Source organism: Falco naumanni, chromosome 9 (assembly GCF_017639655.2).
Source record: "Falco naumanni isolate bFalNau1 chromosome 9, bFalNau1.pat, whole genome shotgun sequence".
NCBI lineage: Eukaryota > Metazoa > Chordata > Aves > Falconiformes > Falconidae > Falco > Falco naumanni.
Window position 1 is genome coordinate 30,916,399 of NC_054062.1, and position 21,864 is coordinate 30,938,262.

Below are 21,864 nucleotides of genomic sequence, written 5' to 3' on the forward strand. Positions count from 1 at the left end.
AAGGATTAACTATGAGGAGGATTAAAATGACACCTTAGACATCACCCAAGAAGTCTCTCAAAATCCCTTATGTTGTCTTTAAATCAATTAATTTGCCTTCTTTAATCTGCAAGCATACTGGGTTGGCGAACTTGTGCAATTGATCTATTTAGGCTGAATTTCTCCAGTGTATTTGAAGGAATACTTTAGTGCATCTGGCAAATGAGAAGCAAACATGCCTGTGAAATGTGGAAGTATAGCTGCCTTCCTGTGCTAGGGTGTAAAATGAAAATGCTGCTGTAATAATTGAGGTGCCTTTTGTAAGCAGCAGCCTGTAACCAGTTAATCCAGCCTTTGCAGATGTTCCTGATCCTTGTGTTTATGTTTGATAAGAAAGTAAGACAACAGCCCACTCTTGCTCCTTTTGTAACAGTGCTGCTTGCATGTATGTGTTAATGGGAAGGAAAAGAGGAAGAGGAGAGTTCTCAACTCCAAAGCTTCATGACTGTGCTTTGCAGGCATAGCTGATGTGCAGCACAAGGAGACGTTTTTACTTCTGAGAAGTCTTGAAAAGCAGCCCTCAGTACTTAAATGTGGACACTTAGTCTCCTACATCACGTGTGGTTGGTTCGCTTACAATTCTGCATTCAGGTGGTAGCATTCATCTGAATAACACTTAAATATTAGTAAAAGAAATTATGTGCTCTTTCTGGAAATCCTACAGGTTTCCGCGAGCTGTAATCTATTTAAATGCATTAGTCAGAGGCACAGCTTCAACTCTAAGCCTGTCCTAAGCTTGAGGCTGTGCTGGTTACAATTTATTAGATCAGGTGTTGTCAAACGAATAAGCTAGCAATGCTCCTAGGGAGTGTTTGGGTGCTATTGACAATGACTGACAATTCTTAGCCATCTTGTGATACGGAGAACAAGACTGGCAACTAACTTCAGACATTAATCTTCATAGGATCAAAACCATCAGAATTGCTTCCTAGAGTTCTTCTGCGTTAAAGAAATGCTGCGGATGTTGGAGCAAGTGGTATTGCAGACCAAGCTGAACGTTGTCACATTGTATGCTAAAATGGACACAGGCTTCTCTCATGCCCTTATGGCTAGCTATCACTTAGCAACTCCAGAAACTGAACTAATTCCATAAAGATATTAACATACAGTTTAAGGAAACTGGGCTCTGAACTTGGCAGCCTGTACCCTGCGCCTAGCAGGGCAGAAGCCACTGCTATGCAAACAGGAGGGTCTTCCTCTGGGGGAAGGAGTGGAGGATGGAAGAGTTTGGCATACAGGCTAATTGGTTTAAGTAAGATAGACCTTTTATTTTCTGGAAAGTATACAACAAATGTTAGAGTTTTTCAAAAAATACAGCGAAGTGCCATCCTCAAGAAAGACAGGAATGAACTCTAATCAAACCTTGCCATACTGTTCCGCTGTATGCAGTGTAACTTTGGTAGTAAACAAGCTAACGTTCAGTGGGAATTGCTTCTACTTTCTTCTAACTGGCTCAGAAATAACTCTGTGTGGCAGAAAACACGTTCTTACAGGGTCTGTATGGCTTAATATCAGAGAGTAAGAGGCTACAACTGACATCGAACATCTTGGGAGTGCTTGTGGTGCTCAACAACAGATTCACGACTTGCTCATAGAAAATGTGTGTTTATGTTTGAACACCAGTTTATGCTCCATTGTCTCTTGGATCAGGGAGGGAACTGTCCTTCCTAGAAGAGTAGGAAGAGTTTGGAGCTTTCCCTCCAGGTGCAGGGAGGGGTATGACAGGTTGGCTTTCTCGTGGTTCGCAGTGATGCTACTCTCAGCAGATGGGTGGCTTTTGGGGCTTCAAAAAACTTGGTAGATGAGTGAGTGCCTGTGAGCAGAGAGTATGATGTGTTTGGGAGGGTGGCTGTTGTTACAAGATAAGAGTGTTGTTACTCATGGAAACAGGGCCTTCCTCCTTACTGAGGATGGGCTGGTGGGTGTTGATGGAGTGGATAACTTCTCTTACGTTTTGTAAACATTATCTCTTATTACTACAATCCTACAGCAAACAGGCAGGATAGCATGGCTTTTACTGAGCAGCTCTGCTGCTGGCAGTGCACCACGGCTCTGTCTAGATGGACAAAACCTATTTAACTTCCAGCTTGTTGCAGAAAGGAGTCTTCTGGCTGCTGGAAGCTGGACCAGTGTGTGCTCAGGGTGGGTGTTTGGAGGGGAGGGGTGCCTGATGGCACTCTCCCCGAAGCACTTTGATAGGTTAATCTTGAAGATAAGGCAAGAATGCAATGTAAAACCCAAAAGCAAATTTCCAAGTAATCCTAAACAGCTAAAAAGGAGTCCAAGAAAGCAGAATTGCCGTGCCGCAGGCTGCTTGCTTCACAGCAGTCTGTTATTTGGATTTGGTTCAGCTTCAGCAAGCAGAATTTATTTCCAGCCTCCCTAACTAGTATTTCAATGGAAATGTATGGATTGCAGTTTCCTACTAAATGTGAATGGAACAGGGAGACCATCTGTTTTTCCCTTATCTGAAAGTTCAATTGAAATAGCCCTGCAGAGCCCCATGCAAAAGGGGGCTGGTTCTCTTCCGAGTCTCCCCCCCTGGTTTTGTCTTCCTTGAAAGTGGGTGTCTGTGTGTGGGGGTGAGTGTTGGATGAAGAGTATATTTGCTTCCCAGCCACAGGGCTGAGTGGTTTGTCTACTGCTGCTGGCTCTAACCTTTGGCTGTGCAAAATGTGGGTAACAGGGATGGAGAGAAGCCTGTTACTTGGGTGCTGCCACTGGAGGATTTTGGTCCCATGCATTTCATTTTTTACATTTTGGGTTTGCTTTGGTGCAAGTTCTTCCTCTCTTTTGTAAATGATCTTGGTTATCTTGAAGACTAGCAGAAAAGACTTGCAGCTTTCATCCTTTGCACCCCTGCATGAGTTTATTTGTCAGCAAAGCCTGTTATCTTGTGTGATGCCTGGTTCAGAGCCTGGGTAACTTTACCAGCTCCCTTCAAAGAACACTTTGAGACTTATTTCTTTAGTTTGTGCTCCAAGTGGCAATGTGTATCCCAAGAGTTGTTCTGCCTGATTACTCTTTTAGTTAAATAAAAGGTGCTCTGGGTATTGCTTTAACTGGGTATGGCTTTCAAGAGCGAAACTGTGAGATTCCCATGACATTAGGAGTAGACAGCTTCTGGTCTATGGTGCCCCAAGATCAAATCCAGTGGTCAGTGGCCCATTTCTGGCAGCTCCATTCTCCATGTTGTTCGGAGGGTGGCAGTCTCATCCAAACCACTTGTTCCTAGTGCAGGCTCAGAGGAAGATGAACCTATGTCCAAGGTAAGCACCTGCAGGAAGGCTGATGCATGTGGGGAGTAGCAGACCTGCTCTCTGTGGGATGCCACAAAGCAGATGAAGAAGCATTCCAGGCCTTCTTCAGATCCAATGAAAGCTGCGTATGGGCCTTATTTGGACACAGGAATCTTCTCTTTCTGTGTTCTTTAGGAATTATTATTTTTTAAATGCAGCTGTCCATGTTAGCATGGTCTTTCCTGTATATCCCAGGTGCTGGTAGACCTTGAGGCCATCTTTACATTGTAATAACTCCTAATATTTTAATAGAAGGCTTGCTGTATAGCTTTGCTGCTTAATATGTAAATTTTTATTATTTTTTTTTTAATAGTGACTCATGACTATGTGAGAAGCAGCTAGCAGCAGGTCTTCTGAATTTTGACTCTCATGTTCATCAAGAACTTCTAACCCAATGAATCGAGTGCTCTGGGTAGAAAAGCAATTTCAGGTAAGTAAATGATTTTTGCATTTTCAAGCCCGTGTGTTTTGGAGTGTTGTGTTTTTTCAATACTTTGTTTAGTGTAAACTGATACTAAATGTGACTTGAATTTGGGTAAGTTTTAGTTTGGACTTGCACAGGCAGATACCCATTTTGCTTTGGATTAATCACTTATGTTTGTGCCAATGGCAGCGTTCAGCACCCACAACAATCAACATTCCTCACTTGTGTATTTCCATTGTCTGACTTACTGTCCCACAGCTGTATGGCAGTGTTTCTTTTGGCACCTGTACTGGCTAGTTTCTTTAACTGAGCATGGCTTAGTAGGGAATATGATGATTCCCTCTATTTTCTGTAGCTTAGGCATTGCTTGTGCCTGCCTGGTGCTCTTTTTGTTCAGCAAAAAAAAATTTACATAGTCTAACTCCAGTACTAAATTATATGATCTTGGGAAAAGACAACTGAAAGATCACGTAGATCAGCTCTTTTTTCCTGCTTCCAGGTAAGGATAACTAAGAGCAAAACTTGTGAAGATGTAGGCTGCATATAAATGCTCCAAACTCCCTACTTGTAAGGCAACCTGCGCCCTTCTGGCTGTTGAAACTGGAGTGATAATTGGGTAGACAGCTAGACTGGTGGCTGGAATACCTGGTTTCTGTTCCCAGTTCTGGCTTTGACATAGATGAATGACCTGCAAAGAGAAAATAAATGGGTCATATGCTCTTTCTTGCTGCTTGTAGTTATGTTTTTGTCTTTTAATAATCCTTTGAAGCTCATCAGGATTTGCTGAAAGGCATCTTTTAAGGTTTTCGTGGGTTTCATGGGTTTGATCTGTGCTGGAAAGCTCCATGACTGATTTAAGAGCTAGAGGGGGAGGTGTTGTAAGAATCGGAAAATAAAAGTTGAGCTACTGGGCACAGAGATTTTGAGAAAGAGTGTGTTTTTAAAACTGTTATTTGTGTGTAACCTGAGTGACTAGCACATTGAATGAACCAAGTCTTTTGTGCCTTCCATTCTTAGCTGGGAAAGCTGCTGCCTTTTTCTCAAAATGTTCTTGGATATTGGTGAGACTGAACTGTCTGATTCTGAGAGGGTGTGATGAGGGACAGCAGAAAAGCAGCTTTCAGTTGTGATTCTGTGATGATCCTAATGCAGTTGTAATTCTTCCTGTGGGTGCCCTGAGCAAAATTGGTTTTGGGACAGTTGGTTTTAGTCCCTCTCCTACAGATGTCACAGTACTGCAGGCCTTCAAATCTTGACTGTTGTGCAATTAAGATGTTTAGTAGGACTTCCACAGATACTGTAAGAAAGACCATCAGTAATAGAAATAATGAGAAAAATGCTGTGACTAAACGCCAATGCTGCTGAAATTGAGGGAACTGATTTTTTGTGTTTGTGTTGCACATAAGGTGAATTGTTATGAGCAGTTTTTTGCAGTTGCTGTTTTCTGAATGGTGGCATCTATGTCATAGTTGTACTGGACAAACTGTAATACCTAGGCTTGTTTTCATCAGTCACAAAAAATTCCTACTCCCCACCCTCCTTCAACTATATAAATATTAAGAGTGGAAAATGCTTTTACCAGAAGCTCATGTCACTCTGTTGATTCAACTTGTGTTTCCCCTGGGTCTAATACACAGACTTTATGAATAATGTAGTAATCTATTACTTAAAGTTTAATGCGGATTTAATAGGGGTTGAACGTCAACAGGCACAGTTCAAGAAGTGCAAGCTAAATGAAACCGGTTCAAACCAAATACTGTTGGGTATGTGGCATACCTTATAATTTATGTGAAGATATTAGTTGCAGGTGCTTTGGTATCTGGGACCTCTGGATTTTTTGTGTATTTGTCTCAGTGTATAGCAACAGATGTTCCAAATCTGTGGGATCACAAAGCACACGGACGACTTGTTGCTGAAATCTAGGAATCTAATACTGTGAAATGTTAAGATACTGCTGTCTCTTCAATGGCACTCTTTTTCTTCTTTTTTTTTTTTCTTTCTTCTTGGTACGTGTATTACTTTTTTAAACAAAGGGAAAACATCCCTTTCTTCAATTGTTAGGTTTGCAGAACTTGAGCCTTAAAATAATCCAGGAAGCCTTTTGTTATATAAATATACTCATCCTCCAGCTTGGCACTGTATGTGCTTTATATAGCTGCTATATAAAAGAATTCTCTTTTAAATTTAAACTTCAGTGGCTTTGAAGGAGAAATGTGATGTTACTTTTATATAGCACTTAATGGTTCTGACCATGGCAGCTCTTCGGATGCAGAGAGCAAAGCAAACACACTGCTGTACAATGTCAGTGTAACAGTGACTATTTAAAGCAGACAATGCAGTGTAAAGCAGTGGTTTATAGCTGGAACTCAATTTCTTTATCTCTTAATTACTTTTTATTTAAGCTTGTTATTGTCAGGTGTGCTTATACCTACCAAATTTAACTCCATGGGATCAGAACCTCAGTATACGTGATACCTTTTGAATGTATTTTTGCGTAAGTTGCTTGTTTAGAAATAAAAATATGTATGAATACAGCAAGGGCTTGGAATGGTTAAAATTAAATTACAGTGCAAACTACTCAGTAGTTCAGCGGGCACGGAGATTTTCAGCCATGAGATGTGCCAATTAAGTGGGCAGCAGTTGGCTAGAGCAGATGTTTAAAAAAAACCCAAAAACAACCAACAAAAAGTCACCACCCTGTGAAATGCCAAAAACGTGGGAGATAATCTCCATTAAAAGCAGTGACTGGTTTATGGGTCTTGTACACGTAAAAAAATACCTTAATAGTATATGTAACTGAATGTGAATTTAGGGTTTTTCTGTATCCTCTGTAAGACTTGAGTTCATAGTGACACTGACTTTTTAAGTAATACCTTTGCTGCTAGCAATGCCTGAGCTTGTAGGTGCTGATGACTGAAGAGGTGAGGTGGCAGGATAAAGCCTGGCATCTGCTGTATAAGCACTGCCTTTATTCACTTTCTGCACACAATAGGCAGGACTTTTTACAGAACCACTTGGCTGACCTGCTGCTGGTTTTACCCTTACTCTCTGAAAAAGCATGGGTATCCTCCTCAGTTCCTGTTTGACTCCGCTACTAACCTTTCTTGCAACTTTTTCAAAATGCATGTGTCTGCACGCATCAAAACTATCTCACAGAAGTGATAATGGCAAGTGGATGTTGCAGGATCTGCCTAGGTGGTTTTGATACAAACACTAAGTCCACAGGTTGTGTTTTAAAAGTGAGGAGGGTGAAGAGTGCCAGAATCCAGTCTGTGGTCTAATGTGCTGCTGCTGCCTCCTCCCGTGTTAATGGAGCAGTGATATGTCGAGAGAGGAGTGAGGAGTCCAAGGAGAGAAGTGATGGCTTTAACATCTTGGGCACTTATCCAAAAGTGAAGATTTAATTGAAATTTGTAGCACATTTTATGTTCCCTATGCTCAGTTTGTTCATATCCATCAGATTTGACTTTGGTAGATTTCCTAGCCATTGCTGCTTACTAAATAGCTTGGCTAGTTCTTGGTAAGCTAGTAGCATAAAGTGAGTTGCCGTTGATAGTTTCACTCTTGTCTCCTAATTCATTTGCCCTCAGACACGTAGCTGCTCCCCTGTTTCTTGGAAAAGGCAAAGGGTGTACTGGCAGGAAATGACTGCAGTTAATGAAAATAGGCCATACCTGCTGATGATTAATCCTTAATATGAGGAAGGATTCTTCCTTCTCCAGATTTGTTTGTCAGCTGAATTAGCAAATGGCTGTTCCTTTGTCCTGAGGCTGTTCTGACTTACTGAGATTGATTCATAGTTTATGGGCTCAAGTGATCGGATTTCCTGTAAGGGTGTGCTCACCAATTCTCTCATGTGCTCAAAGGGAAAATGCATTTTCCATCTTACTTTGCATCCTCTTTGCTTGCGCGCCTTTTTGCTTTGACTTAATTTTTACTACTTGGCTCTCGTGTACATAAGGTTTCAGTTGGGTCTTGATGGGTAATGCCGTCACCACTCACTTCAAGTGTCACATCATCTGTCTGAGGCACTGGGGGTGGGACAGGGCACCTAGCAAATTCTGAAACAACCGATGTGCTCTACTTGGGTTCAGGTGCCTGAGGAGTGAATGTAAATAAATTTAGTCTTTATCTGAAAGGCAGTTGCTGCTTTGAAGTACAGCACGACTCTTTTGCAACTCTTTTTGCTTCCTCTGAAGGCTGAGCAGCTGATGTTAAACTTGGGACTCCTGTGTGTGTGTGTGACTGTTCCCATAGCTATTAGCATGCAGTTAAAACATCAACTATTATGTTGAAGTGCAAATGTTATTTTGTGCTGAAGTCATGCTGGAAATAGTTCAGAATATCTTGTTTATTTGGATTCATGAGGGGAATGCCATCTTGCTGATCTCTAATCTTATTTTGCTCTCTGGTTTCTTAGCATTCAGCAAACCTGTATTCAAATGGTGCTGAAGTGTTTAATGAATCTCAGCATCCTCTTAATCTGCAACCCAGGAGACACATACTTTGATGGTGATACTTCTGGTTTTTGTGCCTTTTGGGAAGCTGTATTATTAATTGGTTGTTTTCCCCCAACTTCAGTCATTGGGCAGATCCAACAGGCTGTGTTCCCGTGTTGAATTAGACCCTGTTAAATAGCACTTTCTTATTGGATAATTATTGACTAGTTTATTCATTATTCTAATGACAGATATAGTTTAGAATTACTCCATGGTTTTGCAGTTTTATTATTCTACAAATGATAATGATTATTTGGGTTCTTGCACAAGATGCTTTGTTTCAGTTCATTCATTAAATATTTTTCTCTCTTCTCATAGTTTTATTTTCAAGATGCATTAAAACATTTTTTTTCCTGGCCTGTGTTCCCCCTTCCTCTGCTGTCCCCATTTCCAATGAATAGTTAAAAGGCTGTCAGCAACTGTTTTGACAGATTTCTATGTACTACTAAGGAAGACAAAATGTTATATCTAGCATATTTTGTTCCATGGTGATAAATTCCTAGCAAAGGTTGGGAAGAATATTTGTTATTAAAATGCTGAGGGATTTTGTAGTTCCAACGGAGGATGTTTGCTCTGTCGTCACGAGTCCTCTGTGACTGTCCCAAATGGTGTGTGTCCAAGCTACATCTAGGCAGACTTAAATATCATCTTGTCTAGAGCATGCTCTTACCTTTAGGTTCCTCCCTGCCCTCTTCTGCATCATTGAACTTCATTGCAGCCATCTCCAGACTGCTGCATTGCTAAGTTCCCCAAGCTTTACTGATGCTTTCTTGGAAAGCTTGTGTAAATACAGTGTTGGTAGCTCCCTGAACTATACAGCACATCTTGAAAGGCAAGTGGCAGAAAAGGTAGGAACATTCTTTTCACAAATGCTGGTTTTGTTATTAGGATATGTTAACTGTGCTTACAAGGTTGCTTTGGATGTTTCACAAATGCTGTTGCCTACCTAAATTTACTGATACCCTCTTCAGCATGAAGCTGTTACTTTTGTCTGCCCCCTGCCAAAAGTATGGATGGGCTACATCTGACAGCATAACCATCCTGCCGTAGTACTGGTTCATCAAACTCCTATCTGCTCCAAAACTAATAATCATGCATGAAAAACATTTAAATGAAGCCAGCAGGAGATGCAAAGTCAAGCACCGTAGATAAAGCAGACTGACAGGTCTCGGCATAGCAGTCAACACAGACAACATGCAACTTTCCTGAAATGAGTTGTAGCACTCAGCTTGCTCTTCCTCTTGATGTTTTGTTCTTCCCCCCCGGCTTGTGTTTTAGTCTTTTGTGAAGTTTCTCAGGGAAGGCAGCTGAATACCAAGAATGCAAAGGCACTGACTCCAGTTTTGCAATGCTCTACGTTTTTTGCTGACCCTATTTGAAATCCCCAGGCAGTTGATTTGGCAAACCAGTGGCTAAATGGATGATCTAACTCCCGGTGAATGCTGTGATCATTAACATTGCTGTACATCACAGAAATCATTTGAAAACTGGTATGTGTTCCCTAAGCAGTGAGTTGTCTTTCAGCATCCTTGTTGTGCTCTTTCATCTTCAAATGCTTGTGCTGAAGCTCAAATAAACTTACCTGTCAGCAGTTACTAGGATGTCTCTTCTAATCTCGAGCTGCTCCTTAATCATAGCTGTACCTGGCAGTTTAAAAGCTGTTTACAAAGGAGATAAGACAACTAGCTATGTTGTAGCTGCCATTTCTCTAAATGATCTTTCTCATACTCCAATAATACTCAGCACGAGGTTCTGTTTGTGCTTTGTGAGGGTGTCATCTTGCTCAAAGCCAACATGTGAGCTCTGCTTATAACCCCGAAGGACTAATGCTATGGGTGAGTCTGTTGAAGCATGTCAGTTCTGTCCTTAAATCACTGCTAGCTCTGAAGCATCACCTACCAGTTATATTTCAGATTTGTTATCAAGATGGTAATGTTATGGAGCTGAGGATGGGTTCTTTTAAGCGCATTGACTTGCTCTCGTTTTAGAGAAATAGTTGAACAGGTAAATTGCATGCAGTAGGCTAAGATACTTAATCACAAATATTGTAATCACAAAATTGCAGGTGATGCATGAAAAATACACTTAATTTCATGCCCAACCCCCATCAAGATTTTCCTAAAGCATTCTGTTGAGAAAGGTTTTATAATTAATAGACTACTTCCTTGTCAAATATTAATAATGTTATCTACAGTGAAGGCTATGCTAGTATTATGATATAAAGAAGTATAGTACAAGGATAAAGAGTTTAAAAATTTTGTGACTCTTACTTGGCTACATTCTGTAGGATTTAGTTTTACAGAATATATATAAAGCAGTACTTTAGCCCCTATTTACACAGCTGAAGCAGCTGGTATGAAAGTGAGCTAGTTTCTGTGTGTAGGAAATATGTGTACTCAGCTTCACAACTCCAGTGCACCCTTGTTTGCACACACTGCCTAGCCAAAAGGCAGGGGGGACAGCAGCAGATAGTCATTATTTGTACTCCTCCACTGTAAAGCAGTACCTTAGTGAGGAGACTTTATTCTGAACCTCTTTCCCCTGTGCAGTGAGCATTACTAGCTACTAGTCCAGACCCAAATCAAAACTTGATCTCTTAAATTGATGATTTCTGGGGTTGTCATCTTAATACTTTCAAACACAGATCATTTGGCTTGCTGTTGTTAATTCAAGAGTTCTGGTGTTGATCGTCTTATGATATGATAGCTGCAGCACTGTGCATTGAGTCTTTTGAAACTGTGTCTTAAATTGGTGTAGTTTGGGTGCAGTGTAGTTTGGCATGCGGTATGCTCATCATAAAAATGGTGTTTCATGGGAAGTGCCTCTGCCTGAGCATGGTGTAAGGTACCACTGCTGGCCTGTGACCGGAGCCATCAGCTTGTTGCTCTTGTAACATTATGCACTGCATGTGTTGCAGTTAAGTAAGGAAGGAGAACTCCTCTCTACAATTTCTAGTACAGTGGTCAGTTTTCTGCAAATTTGTCTCCTCTGGAGGGGAAATACAAGCATGGTATAGTTTTACTGAATTTTCAGTTGTTGTCTTGAGTCTCTGCAATGGCAGTAGGGAGGCCCAGAGGATGAGATGAAAGTGTGAATTGAGCTGAGCTTGGAGAAGAAAGAGTGCACAGGAGGGATTCAGGATAAGGGAGAGTTTCAAGGGGGAGGGTGATGGTGCAGTAACACACTGCTGTCCACAGCTTTTCTGTCTGTTGCTTTGGAGAACCATTGCACATCATTTAATACCCGCCTTGGCAAACTGTCTTAATACTCTTTTCCTGTCCCTCACCCTCATTTGGCTTGATTTGACCTGGATGAGAAGCAAGCATTGGAGAAGGATGACGCTGACAGCCGAAATCTTACTGTTTGGAAAGAAGCAGCACACACACTTGCACTGAAAGATACATGTTAGGTATCAGTGAAACAGCTGAGACCTTCCAGGATGGCGATCCACTTGGTGAACAGTTGGACAAGGTTACTCAGGTATTGCAGAAATTGATACCTTCTTGTAAAGAGATCTATGTGTCAAAATCTCATGTCAGTGAGCATGTGTGTCTCTGTTCAGGAGGGCATATTGGGTGGGCAGGAGGGTGTCCCTGTACGTTGTAAAAACTAGATAGAGTAATGCTCTAGAAAGGAGTGGCTAGCTGGAAAAAGAAGGGAACTGAGCATCTAGAAAGATGAATGCCTGAGAGTAGTAGCCTCCAGCAAAGGAGTGCTGTTTCACAGGCTACATTAGTTTAATTTGTTTTTTACAAGCGAGAACTCTTTTGAAACCTTAAATTCCAGGTGGAGTATCCAAGAAAGTCTGTTCCTGGACCTGTTGATTCTCTTTCTTCTCAAGGTGGAGTGCTAGACGCTCACTTGAGTTAAAGCACAGTTATCACAAGCAAAATTAATCCATCCTTCCTGTCTATTCCAGCCAGCATCCTAAACTGTGCAGTAGGTGTACCTGGCAGGTTGTCCCCAGGAAGAGCTGTATTTTTACCCCACAGCCTTGCAAGGGTTAAGTTTAAAGACTTAGCAGGTGTTTCTTTAAGTGAACTTACATGAACAGCATCCTGCTGCTTCCTGCTTGTGCAAGATGTGTTGTCCCTGCAAAAGTCAGGTTAAATCTGAAGTTCTTTCTCTGTGCATTTATAATCCCATTGTTTGTCGTAAAATGCCCATTTTAGGATTATTTTTAAAGAAATGTTTCTGTACTGATTCTTTTGTTTTAGCTGGAAAATTCTTATATTCAATCAGTATCCACTTCTCTGTGGCAATTTGGGGTGGAGTGAAAATGGACACTTTCAAGCAAATCTATATTGTCAACCTGTGTGGGGAAGAGGGTGAGGTGCTGAAAACTGAAAAAAAAAAAAACCCCTGCGTATCAGGGAGGAGTTTCAGAATACAGCTCTGGCCCTTGGTTTACTGTGATTATTACTGACACAAAAAGTGCTGGATACTCTGTTTCCACATGAAAAGAGGAAATGGGCATGTGTTGAGCATAGGTGAGGTAAGTAATCTGGTATGTGGTACAAGGTCAATGAAGCTGTAAAGGGCAATTGGTTACTATTAAAAAAGCATATTTTTCTTTCTGTGTGCCTCAGCAGAGGTCACTTAGCTGGTCTGTATCAGGAAATAATAAATAACAGGTGACCAATACATGTGGGCGTTTTTGTTTGTTTTTTCTAAGAAAGCACAAGCAGCTTGAGGTGCATGTTCTGCTTGGTTTATATGGAGCCTGTGGGTCTGAATTCAGGCTTGCCAGCTATGAACATGAGATCCATGCTCCCTTCTGCTTGCTGCCACCTTCCTCCTTGCTCTTTTGGCTTCCGCACTTGCAAAGCACTGATGTTTTTGCTCCTTCTCCTGGGCTTGCTTGAGCTCCCAGCAGACCTGTTGCATGCCTGCAAGCTTGAGTAGCGGTACATAGGAGGGGTCAACAATATGTGTGAGGCAGGGGGAATGCTAGTATGATTCTCTGAGCAGGTAAGAGGGGCTGGGGTGCCCATTGGGCTGGGGCACTTTGCAAAAACTTGGAGAACCCTAGGTTGGGACATGTAAAAGAAATCAGTGGTTCCAGACCTGTACCTGAGTGGCAGAGGGTGAGTACTTTAGCAGAGGGAAGTGAGAGGATGGAGGAAGGCTTCTTCATGCAGACAGGGATGTGATTAATGCCTTGCTCTGCTACTCTGGTTGAAATGAAGTTTTGGAAATGGCCATTGTGAGAGATTAAGAGATTACTGCACTTTCCAGGTCCTTCCCTGTCTCTAAAACATGATGTTAGTTTTGGGGTTTGTACTGCTCTTGGGAGGCTTTTTTTCTGAATTTGGAGATCCATGCACTGAAAATAGCTGTAAAGTCATAGTAAATGAATTAATATTACTAGTGAAGGGGTAGAGAATAAAATAACAAGCTACTGGTAAATGAAATAAATAAAAATCTCCTTGATTCCCTGTGTCTTGAATGCCATCTAGTTCTCCATGTCCAAAAAGAAAAAGGTTCAGCAAAGGATGATGAAGGTAATCAAGGGCACAGAGCAGCTGTCGTATAAAAGGATAAAAGGAGGTAAATACACTTTGGCTGTTCAGCCTGGAGAAGAAAAATGATTGTGAGTGGAGGAAGTGAGACGACAAAGTGTGAGCAGAGGATGACTGTACCCAGGCCGCCCTCATTCAAAAAAATATTGTCAAATTAAACAAGGAAGCAACAAGATTATAACAAGGGAAGGTTTTTCTTTTGGTGGTGCAAAGTTATGCCATGGTAATCCCTGCTGCAGGACATTGCTGAAAGATTAGAAGCTCAAATGAGGCTGAATAAAACCTAACCATGGCTATTAGAGACATTATCTACTGGCTTAGGGAACAGTTATTAAAGCGATGTTTTGAAGAAGGTAACACCATCTGTGTTAATCTGGCTACAGAAATGTGAAACTTCATTTTTTAAGTAGGTAGTAAGTAATGCTTAGTCGTTCTCAAATGTCATGTTATATAGATGTGTGCAAACGCAAGGGCTACCAGTTAGAGTAATAAATTAAATGTGGGGTATCTTGACTTCGGTATTATTTCATGGTTTTGGTAGTTAATGGGAAACTAGCATAGCAGCAAGTGATTTGGGTGATAAAAAGGTGTTTAAGAGCAGGTTATTACAGCAGCAGTCTTGGATAATTTGCTGTGTTACTTTACCAAAGTTTTGCAATCTGGAGCTAATAGGAGAATGGTAATAGTTGGGTGGGTTGGAGTGGCAGCTTGCCAGCTGGTGCCTAAAGTAACAAACAGGTTACTGTGATGCATTGGAGACAAATGAGCTTCATGAGCTTCAGTGTCTCCCTGCAAGCTCTATTTTCAGCATGTCGTAATGTTTGGGTAGAGCTGAAACTCGGGGATTGCACCATGGAAGTCACCAGGATGCCTTGGAAGGTGAAGGGTATGCTACGTTGCTTTTTATTACAGAGACGTGGTTTGCTTGTCTGGCCTATGAAAGGACCAAATTGCCCTGGAGGTTTTGGTGCAGCGGTGTGTGGGTGTTAGGAGGCTTTGGGAGGTGGAGGAGGATGGAGGTGGAATAATGTCCTTTGAATCAGAGCTGTTTTGACATGCTAGAAAGAAATTGGCAGCTGTAAAAGGAGGAGGAAGAAATCAAACATTGAAGCACTCTACAGTTTTGTGTAGAGAAGGAGGACTCGGAGCAAGAGATGTTTAAAAATTTATACTGGACTGAGTGGGGTGAAAATGAAAGTATAAGTGAGCATGTGGTAGGGTCAGCTTGCACACTGCACATGCACACGGCAGCTTTGCAGTGGCACGCTGCTGAACAGTGATACCTTGAAAATTAAGAGTCTTGGTTCAGTGGACTCCCATCTCAAGGCATGGATTTGGTGACCTGTGTGATAACTTTGAGAGTAAATTGGAAGTGATTCATTCCTCTTCTGATCTCTCTTGAACTCTGCTCGTGTCTCTTGTTGTGACGTGGCTGCTTCTGTATTTACGAGCAAGGTGGAAACTAATGACCTGCTTTGCTTCTTTTGAAAGGCAAGGGATAGTTCTTACTGAAGATGGCAAGAGCAGTATTTCTGAACGTGCTTGGACTAAATTTACTGTATTTAAATGAACTGAAAAGTGTATATGATGACTATTGGAAGGGAAAGCATGTATTTATTGCACAGTGGCAATATATTTATAGACAGATAGTTTGGTTTATAGATAAATATTGTTTGCCTGTACTTCTGTAGCTATAAGAAGTTAGCAAATTTGATGTAAAAGCCTAAACTTTGCTATAATCTAGAGACCTTTTTAATTTTTTTTTTCTATCCCATCTGCTGAGTTCTTCACTCACGGCTGAGATGTCACGTGGTGCCAAGAAAGCCAAGAGAAGTGACGCATCTTGGTATCCCATGGTAACTCTCCCTTTCCTTCTTTTTTAGCTCATTTGCTTTGCTACCAGATAGAACAACCTGACTGTGGGATTAGATTAGCTTTGCTCATAAATAGGTGAAGGTTAGGTTGTAGTGTTTTCAGTCTCTAAAATTATATGCACATGGTAATCCAAACTGTCTTTTTAAAAACACCAAACACACACCACAACAAAACACAAGCAAAAAGCAAAAAACTCCCGCTGGAAAACAAAACCAACACCCCCACTGAACCCAAAAACCTGGAAGTTCCCCACCCTAACTTCTCCACATGCAGGGAGTGTTGGTTGGGACTTTTATTCTTTGTTTGTCATTCAGAATATTAAAGCTCATCTGAGAAGTTTTTGCAAACCACAAGTAGATACCCTGCAAGCATCTGCTGGGCTCAGAGGTAAAGTTCTCACGAAAGCTACATTTGCAATTCAGGTCTTACAGTTCACACAAGCTTTGCTGCTGGAAACTTGTTAGGTGCTGCTTTTTTCCTTGCTTCTCTCCCTCTGCACCACCCCCCCCCCCCCCCCTTGTTTTTTAACCTCCAATTGGTTACATGCAGTTACTGGTTGTATCTTAGAAATATGACATATCTCCCAGGAAAAGCCACTGGTGTTGCATTCAGATATGCTAATATTCTTCAGATTTCTGATTATTTTTTAAAAATGTGTTAATTAAACCCTTTTTTTCCCTTCTGTGCCTAAACATCCACTGCTAAATTTGTTGTATTAAAACAGCAGTGGTATGATTTGGTCAGCCTGAAATTCAAGGCTGCAATTACAGTAGCTGCTCAGCTAATTTAAACAGTGAGTGTAGTCTTTGCAGTTGTACATGAGAAATCTTGAACCTCTTCTTGCACACTGCTTCCAAACTCTTCTGAGCCCATTTCTAAGTGCCTTAAAGCACAGCTAGTACAAATCCTGCTAAAGCAATGTAAGCCTGGCTAAACTTTGCCCAGCCTATTTGATTTTTGCTTTAGGAGAGGGAGCAGCTTTCAGAAACCCAATTTATTCTTGGTGTGGGGGGGTGGTTTTGCTGGCATGTAGTTCACATGTGCTGGAGGAGACTGTGGTGAAGTTTTGCAGTGTGGCAGGATTTGCATTTGCTGTTGCCACAGCTACGAGTGAGCTTATGGCATTTCAGTTCCCTTAGCAGAGGAACAGAGCAGGAGTTTTCAGAGTTAAGGCAGCAGTGCACAGAGATGACTCATTTTAGTGTGTCCAACCGGTTTTGAATCAGTTTTTGAATGAGAGAAGATGCAGCCATGGTGTTTCTGTGCAGGGAGGCACAGAGGTGTAGTCTTGAGCAATTTTTGGTTTCCTGGATTTGGGGTAGTTGATCTGCATGATGTTTGATAGTAACAGGCTGCTAAGCTATCATCTGATATACAACATTCATACAGGCACCTGTATATTTGGAAGTATTGCAAGATTTCTCTGGTATGCACCAGCACTGTCATCTCTAGCTGATCCAGAGCAGGGTACGTATCTCTTGTTTGCTCCAAACAGGTATTTAGCACAAAGCACTGTTATTGTAATGGGACTGAATTGCCTTCTGTTCAATTTTTAGTTACGTGCAGTCTGTTGTGCTAACATGAGCTGTGGGTTTGCATCAGGAGTGCTGCATGGCTAAATCCAAACAATAGACTGCTTGTGACAACTGAAAGTGGTGGGGGGAAAAAATCCCTCTTCTGTAATTCTGTAATTGCAGGAAAAAAGCAAGCCTGTTTGCAACAGGAATCAGTGAGAGTTTATTAAGTCATACTTTACTACCCCCCCCCCCCCCCCCCCCCCCGCATTTTCTTTATAGATTATGATGATTTATTTAAGCATGAATTGCTTAGACAGAAAAAGCACTTGGCCTGTCTTTCAGTTACTGATCGCAGAAGCTTTGACTTAGTGGTATAAAGAAATGCTGTACCTTTCTGAGGGTGACAGTGTGTGCAAGAACTATTTTGAGAGTGTTATTTGTGCATGTCGAGCATATCTCCTAGCAAACTCTTGCATTGACAAAGGGCATAACAAAAAAGGTAAAATTAAGGATTCATTCAGCAGAACCTGGTGGTAGGTTTTTAGCCCAGTCTACCAAAAAATAGTCTGTATGCTTTTTGGTGTGTTTTTTTGTACTCTCATTTGAATAACAGTGTTGACCTTGCAAATGCTAGTTGGAAGCAGAGAGAGTTTAGGAGCCCTTTCCAAACAGGCCAGGCTTTCATAGAGGTAGCAGAGAAGGAGTCATGCTAAAGAAAAATATGTGAACTTGCTGAAGAAATAAAGAGCAGTGTAATAAAAGTATGATGTGGCAAGCTGCTGTAATGCAAATATTATTAAGCATATGCAACTGGTGATTGTGCTGGAAACAAACAAGTGTCAGAAGAAAGGTGAGGAGTTCGAAGTCACAACTAAAGATTATTAAAATTAGTAGTAGCAAGTTTGCCTTTGAGGCAGAAAATTGCACCTATGTTCAGAGGCAGGTGGGTTTACATCCTTTGAAGATGGGAATGTTCGTATGGACATTGGCTCAGTGTTAGAGGATGGCTACCCTGTAATCAGATTTTGCCATTTTAATAATTTTAAATGTGGAATATTTAATAGGTAGATACCTGGATTATACCTCCATTTAGATAAGAACAAAAACTGTCAGCTACCTTGCAGGTCCAAGCTGCTGCTTTTTCCCAACAAAAGCCTGACTTGTCTGTGCCTTTCACCTCTAGTATTTCCTGCTGCTCACGCTTGTCAGCCGTGTTTCCTGCAGCTTCTCAGCTGTGTGTCCTAAGTTGCCTGTGACTGCTTTTACATGCTAAACTGCTGACTCTTAGTCTTGAAATGGTTAACAATAAGCTATTTCCTCTGTATTATCTTATGCAAAATACTGCTACTGCCACTGCTAAAGAGTCTTTGACCTGTTATACAGAAACAGGGAACCTGAGGAAACTGGAGATTGCAGTGATAGTTAGAAAAGTTGGAATTGGAGAGAGGACAACTGTGGTATGTGGCAAATTCAATTAATACAGGGATCTTAAATTTTAAGACGGGAACTAAATCTGAAATATTGTGAGCAGGTGGTACTTTTTCCCTCCCAAATAGCTGTAACTTGTCATGTAGGTAATTTTAAACTGGTGTTGCATCTAACAACCTAGGCTCATGTAAAGATTTTATTATTGCTCTTCATTGGTGCTGTTGAGGTTTTTAATTACTACGTGAGAAAGTGCTTTTGAATTGATGTACTTAAGGTTTTGCCATGTCGTGAAGGTCTTTGTCTACTGTAGCTTTTTATTTTTGGAGCTATGGTTTTTAAAAAAAGCAAGGGAGGGGGAGAACCCTCAAACCTCAAACCAAACCAAACCTTGTCCTCGGTAACCAAACTACAACTCTGATACAGAGGGAAGACCAGGTCTTACACCAGCACAGATGAGGAATTAAGTCTGTTAGATGCTGTGCTCAGCTTGTGCTAACATCCTCTCTCTGGAAAGAATTGCCATGGTCTCTTCCCTTGTTTAGGGATTCCTGTGTCAGAGGGAAACCCCCAGAGCAGAGGAGTCAGCTCTGTCAGCCCAAACATTAGCATCTTGTTAGGTGGTTTGCTATCGTAGTGCCACTGTGGGTGCTGGGAGCAGTTGTGAAATTTGGAATAGTGCATGGTGCCTTTGGGTTTTGAGATGTCCCAGGTCATGGTACCACTGTATCCTATTGTCTGGTGCTGTAGAACTGCCTCTGTGTCTGTGCTGTTGCTGTAGTTGAGTCCAGCTACAAAATGGCTGTGTAGAGATCCCATAAGGATCTGTAGGTTCCCATACTACTTATACTGTCCCTGTGCTCGGTTCAAGGCCTTGAAAGTATCCAGGGAAGATATGATGTAGGATGCCTTGATTAGAAAAGCAGAGGGCTGCTGGTCACCTCTTGTATTGAGGTGAGAAGAGGACTTCTTTGGACCCAGGCAGGGAGGGATGATTTCCCCAGAGAGCAATGCCTTTTCTGAGCTGTAGGTCAAGGGGAAAGGCATCATCTGCTATGGTTTTGCCTTCAGATTTACAGACTTGCAGTAGGGGAATTTAGCTTTTATTTTACAAGGGAATGCTTGTTCACGTCACAGGTAGAACAAAACAAGTAGCAGCTAGTATAACAGGCAGCATATCTGACTCAAATTGAAGAGTCGGTTGAATTCAGAAAGTATAGAAAGACGACTCATTCAGCTTGTGGGACTCCCATCAATCTCTGATGAGCTTGTAGGGTGGAGAGGGAAGCTAAATCAAGAATTGACAATAATTTGGAAGAACAGAAGACTGTAGGCTACAGTACAGACAAGAGTGCCGGAGTACTGAGACCCAGGAATGCTGCTTCTCACTGGTTTTTTTTGACACAGTTGGCCAAGGAATAAAGGTAGGTGCTGACATGCTAAGAATTACTGGGGGAAGCCTTTTGGCAACAGCACAGTACTACCTGCAAGTGAAGTTTATCCTCGCAGGCAACTATTTGCCCCAGGGACTAACCAATTTGTTGCGCTTTTTTTTTGTTGTTGGTTTTTTTTTTTTTTTTGCCTTGTAACTATCCAAAACACAACTCTGGAGCATCTGGGTTGCACCTAAGGCATTAACTTTATGGGAAGGAAAAGAAGAAAATATCTACTGTCCAACAGATCTGCATCTGTGCTTCTGATTGGAGATCTTGGGCTAGTTCTGGTCCATGGTGTGACCTCTTGTGTCAGTATGATGAGCATCTGCAGGTAATAAATAGCTGCAGAGTCTGTGCAGAAGCTGCTGCTATGAACATTGGACAGTCTGGTGTGCACAGGGTAGGGCTTGAGCAGTTACCTCTGTTAAGGTTTTTATGGTCTTTTGTGCTGGAGGAAGGAGTGGGCCTGGGCAGGAAAGTTATGTTGAACTGCAGTAGTGGTTTTGATGCACGAAGATGCAATTAAGGCTTGAGGAGAAGTTTTTTGAATAGTTCTGGAGAGTTCAGTTGCATGAAACAGCTCTGCAGGGACTGATAGAACCCTTATCAGCCAGGAGAAAAGCTTATACAGAGTGTATTGGCATGGCATTCTGTATTCCTAGAGTCCCACACCCTTCAACATGGGAAGGGAAAGAAATAGGGTTTTCTGCTCCCAGCATGGATTATAACACTGGTGAAGTATTTGTATTTGAAACTGTTATTTCCCATAAGAATCCATGTCTCCTTCCTTTCTAAGAGGCTTGCTTTTTGTAATTGGCTCTAAGAATGTCCAGAGGTTAAAATTAGAATGGCAACTGCTAATAAACATTTACCAGTGAATTTTCTGCAGTCAGCTTTCATTTAGCCCTGAAAGCCCTGGAAAGCCATGGTCCATTTTTGGATGCTGGAGGCAAGCCAAGTAAGCACAGCTCCTCAGCACAGCACTGGGGAGCACAGCAGAACTTGTTAAGTTTTTGCTCTTTTTTGTTTGTTTGTTCGTTTGAGAGATGCATGATGGCTGTGGAAACTTGAATTTTCCTTTACTTAGTGGTGTAGCAAATATGGTCTTCCACTGTATTAACAAATAGTCACACTCTTAACAAGAGCACCTAAGCAGCACAGTGACTTACAGAGGCTTATGGTGAACATCTTGATATTTGCAAGCAATTAATAAATAATGTAGGTATTTTCTGAGTTTATATAAATATTAATACACATAAATATTAATGAGTGTACAACATCACTGACCACAGAAAGTCCTGTAGCCTTTCATACCAGGAGAAAAAGTTACTGTGTCCATCTTAGTCATGCTGTCCTGTTGCATGGTGTATTTAAGGAAGTAACACAGTTATTTTGTCACCTAGGCAAACCAAAACTATAGCAAGGTTCCTGTTGGGGGAGTCTATAATGAAAAGGCTGGCAGTGCTATATTGGTTTTATGTTGTTCATCATTCATGCACTCAGTATTGGTATAAGGGTGTTCTCTGGGCATGAGTTTATGCTTTTCTGGTTCAGGATCACTCATAAAATATATTGGGGGCAAGGGGCAGGCAGGGGAGCAGGTTGTAGCTGCTTCAGCTGGAGCCTGGGTATCTTGTATCTGCTGCTTTGGGGCAAGGTGGTGTCCTGGCTCCCTCTTGATTGCTACACTGTTTCCGTATATACCTCTGCCTACCTGTGTGTGCCTATGGTTTTGGGGTTTTTTTCTCCAATACCCCTGAAACTTCAGCAAAATGTTCATTTTCTGCTAGCAGCAGCAGTACAGACTGCTCTGATGGGTGGATCTAAC

The 21,864-nt window shown here is 41.6% G+C and overlaps 1 protein-coding gene across 4 annotated transcripts in view; it reads left to right on the forward strand.

Moving 5' to 3' along the window:
• SGMS1 (sphingomyelin synthase 1) overlaps nucleotides 1-21,864 on the forward strand; it is a 99,430-nt gene that overhangs the window by 25,660 nt on the left and 51,906 nt on the right. For 2 of the 4 annotated variants that reach the window (XM_040605813.1, XM_040605812.1), the window contains exon 2: nucleotides 3,652-3,768. The exons of 1 other annotated variant lie outside the window; for it this stretch is intronic. The gene's annotated coding sequence lies outside the window, so the exon portion shown is untranslated. Of the gene's footprint in view, nucleotides 1-3,651; nucleotides 3,769-9,649; nucleotides 9,752-11,580; nucleotides 11,742-12,478; nucleotides 12,757-15,566; nucleotides 15,640-21,864 lie in introns of all 4 variants that reach the window. One more of the 4 variants, XM_040605814.1, reaches the window with a different exon arrangement.